Genomic DNA, 4,121 nt, shown 5'->3' with positions numbered 1-4,121 from the left:
AAATTTTTTTTTCGTGTTCCCCCTCCCCCCCCCCCCCCTCCAAACACGCTGCTTCTAAGCATGAAAAAGAATGTGGAGAGCTAATCTCTCAATACAGAACAGGCAAGCATATCTCCTATTAACGTCTCCAGCAGTTATGTAGCCATAAGGGAGAACAGAGTAGACAGTGCTGAGTGTTAACCAGTCAAATCATAGTGTCCAAGCAAGCTTAAACGGCCACATGTAAGCTGCAATTTGGATCAACGTCATGCCAACACACTGGGCTTTCTTATTCCTAGTGTACTCCAGTAGCAAATCGGGGAGAAAAGGGGGGGAAAAAAAAAAAATAAATAAAATAAATCGGCTGGTTGTCAAGTAATTCCCACTCCTTTATTGTCCCAAAAGGCCTTCGGGAGAGCCAAGCTCTGGGCCGCGCAGCCAGTCCCGCCGCTGGGAACGGTCACCCACCACAACAAAAATCCCAAATGAAAAAAGAAATCTCCACCCGCACGGAGAGCGACCCGGTCCGACAGCGCCCCTAGACCCCGGGGGAGCTGCGGCAAAGCTGGCGGCGCCGAGAGCCCCAAGGGACCCACCCGACGGTCTGCCACCGCCCAAGAGCCGTGAGTGGGGCGAAACTGGTTCCCATTCGCCCCGCCAGCCTGGGAGCACAAAAGGATGGGTGAAGACCTGGAGATGCTTTAGCCCTGCGGTGTCACCGCGGTGGAAGGGGGGGGGGGGGGGTTCACGACCATTTTAAAGGGCGCTTTTTGCAGCAGGGAATGAGGTGCATGAGCTCCGGAGAGCCGGGTCAGGCACGATGGGCTTTAAACCCGTCCCCTCCATCACCGACCAGCACGGGCACCTCCTGCCCCTGGATCCAGCCCGCCACGCACGGGCTCCCTACCCTCCGGCTTGCTAAATTCCCCCGTCAAGTTTCGACCTCATCCCAGTTTGCATCCCCCCATTCCTGCTCGTGCCTTTGTTATACCCAAGCAAGTGACACCATCAAACATCAGCCTATGGCGGTGCCGCCTTGGCCCCGCACAGACCATGATTGGTCACCTAGGAACACCAAAAGATGATCACATAGTCTTGCTTCCAGCCCCTGATTGGACAAAAGGCGCTTTCTTCTCCCCCTTGAACGAAGACACCGGCCAATGGTGGATGGCACATGGCAGCTCACCAGTGCTCACCCAGCAATAAAAGTCCCTCGTCCCCCGCGCACTCGTCCCTGGGCGAGCCACCGCACCCCTTCACGCAAGGGCTTACGGGCCACCGCTCAGTGCGGGTGTCCGCCCGCAGACACGTCCCAGTCCGTGAGCCTGGCGGGCGCCGGCTCGACTGGCAACCGTTCTCCTCCCGGCTCGGTCTGCCTCGGAGGGATGAAGGAGGAGAGCTCCGGGCGGTGACGTCCTGCTGCCACCAAAGCCAAGGGTGTCCAACTTCATCCTATAAGACGCTCGGGGCGCGAGCATCCGTGGAGGATGCTCTCTCCCCTTCCATGGAGGATGCTCTCTCCCTTTCCATGGACCAAGGCTCGGATGCTTTCTGGAGCTGGTTCTCTGTTGCCCTGTCCTCTGCAATGTCCCCCTCCGGCTGGGGACAAGCCACCAGGCCAGGAGAGTGGCACTTTGCGCTCGCCCAAGGGAGGAACGGCAGCAAGGCAACAGAGAACAGGGAATAAAATAAGAGCTTGTAAAAAAAAAACTTCCCTACGCCCCTGCCACCGCCGGCGTGGGCTGCAGGAACAATAGCAGCACCTAGATGAACCTCGAAGGGAAGACAGAAAGGAGGTTTTCCTTCAGCTTTCCCCAAGCAGATCATTATAGGGAATTAACACATGCCCTAAATTATTCTGAATTACAGGGCCAGGGGTGAGGGGGTGAAAAAATATCTTGTTTATTAATTTAATCATATGAGCAGGATAAATCTTTCACATTACACCCAGAACTACAGCCTTTCCCCGGACAAGGTACCAGGGACAGTTTCTTCTGCCCCCCCCCCCTTTTTTTTTTTTTAGATCCCAGTGAGCACACGAGCGAAACGAGCGGGTCCAGCACGGGTCCAAAGTCAGCTCTTTTTCTACGTCTCTCACAAGGGGGTTTTCATAAAGTTGCAATGCTATAATTGCTCCTTTCCACAATTAGTTCAGGTGCTGTCACCCGTATTTGTTCTTTATTGTTATGAAATCTTTTTTTTCCCCCTTTCCCTTGGAGTCACCGTTCTGAGATTATATATTATCTTAATCCGTCACAAGATCTTTGTGTTCTTCTAAGCAACATCAAGACACCTTTCCAAATAGGTTGCTGTATTTTGCAGGTGGCACCTAAGGCAACCAGTCTGACCATTAAAAGCAAGTGGGAAGCACCCAGTTCACCTCTTTGACCCAAATTTCCCTTCTATAGTAGAGCAGGTAGAAAAAAAAAAAATTAAATCTCAGTTTCCATAAGGAAGAGGTTGACATATAATCCAGTGAAGGGGGTAAGGACCAGCATGAAATTGCAGAGAGGATAAATTAGACAAAATCAAGTTCCCCAATTAGTCTCACGCGGTTTCATACACAAGTTAGATATATACATTTTTTTTTTTTAAATCCCCGATCTTGGAATCTTGAGTCCATTCAAAGAAACGTTCATAGACAGAGGGTTAAAAGAAGAAAGCAAGCATTTGGAGAGAGGTACTAGGGAAGAAAAACAAAGAAAACTGCAAGAAACCATTTTCCAAATCACCATATCCTTCTTTCTAATCCTGATATCAAGTCGTATCTGTCAGGGAAGAAAATTAAACATATAACAGATAGGGAATGGGAGGGGGGAAAAGAAAGAAGAAAAAAGAAAAAGAATCCAGCGCTCGTATTTGCAAAACAGCCATTAATAAACATTGCTCTGTTGCTGCTTTATTAAACAGATAATCCAACACAGTAATCTGTATTGATTTATGGATTCTCTGATGCTATATGACTGGTTACGCAATGAAAGTTCATCCTTGATCTGTAGTCTGTGTCCTGGACTTAACTAATTCATAATCTGATTGGAAGTGTTACTTTGTTAATTCAATTACAGTTAACAGCCGAGGAGAGAGCGGCAACATCCTCGTCTTTCTCAAGACGGACGTTTTCTTCACATGCACAGAATCAGTAAAACTCTTTCTTAAAATCACAGGAGGCAAATAGGTTCTTTTAAAAAAAAAAAAAAAAATCCTACCTCGGGTTTTAATTCCAGTCTCAAAAAGTTGTCTTTTTTCCCCAGTTTTTTTTTTTCCGCCTCTCATTTCCTTTCTCTTCCTTTCTTTCCATTTCATTTTTTTTTTCCTTTTCCTCCTCTTCCTTTTGATGAATTTCCTTTCTTCTCCACATCCTCCTCAGGCGTGTAATGGGGTTATTTTTACTTTCGGTTATCTAGCTTTATGAAGAATTGACACCACTCATACAGCTAGATAACCAAAGATAACAACCAACCCCTGAAGTCTACAGCATTAGCAGGAAAAAGCCAACCTCTTCTTCTCCAGGGGGGTCGGGGGGCACATGGCTTTTAAGGGAGGAACGAGGGAGGAAAACGAATAAAAAGAGATGCAAATATTAGCAGCGAGATCCATAATATCAGCACACAGCTACAGCGGTGGCCCTGTTCCTGCGACCCAGGGCAGAGCTCTCCCGAGCATCAATGGGACAAGCAGGATCGGGCCCCTCGAAAATACAATTTTCAGCAGAATTGCAGGCTAGCCACGCAGGAGCAGCCTATTTTCTGCCGAGTTTAAATTTGTTTCATTTGCAAACCAAATGATCCTCTGCAGGTGCTGGGAATTAAGCCCGCATTATTTTTAATAACTATCAAATTAATGCATTCAAACTGGTAATAATCAAAGCAAATATAATTTGCGCCCGCAACTTAAAATACGCATCAAAGACCAAAAGGACATTTCCCCACCCAGAAATGCGTTTAACGCTCCCTAAACAAAATGACTGCGAAAAAACCTGCCGGTTAAAAGAAAGAATAACTTGTGACGCTTTGGATTCAGCCAAGATCTGGGGGAACAGAAGCGATGAATAAACACAGAGGAAATGATGAAAGGGAGGGAAGGGAAGAAAGAAGGAAGGGAGCGACTCCTGCTCGCAGCTCAGTACCCCGGCCCTGCGCGCA

At 48.0% G+C, this 4,121-nt stretch overlaps 1 protein-coding gene across 1 annotated transcript in view; it reads left to right on the top strand.

The window, feature by feature from the left end:
- Positions 1–4,121, top strand: part of RHBG (Rh family B glycoprotein) — a 94,729-nt gene that overhangs the window by 65,240 nt on the left and 25,368 nt on the right. The gene's annotated exons all lie outside the window — the stretch shown is intronic.

This window comes from Aptenodytes forsteri, unplaced genomic scaffold (genome assembly GCF_000699145.1).
Source record: "Aptenodytes forsteri isolate BGI_AS27 unplaced genomic scaffold, ASM69914v1 Scaffold230, whole genome shotgun sequence".
Taxonomy (NCBI): domain Eukaryota; kingdom Metazoa; phylum Chordata; class Aves; order Sphenisciformes; family Spheniscidae; genus Aptenodytes; species Aptenodytes forsteri.
The sequence above is the reverse complement of the archived record's forward strand: the minus strand, read 5'-3'. Positions and strand labels throughout refer to the sequence as shown.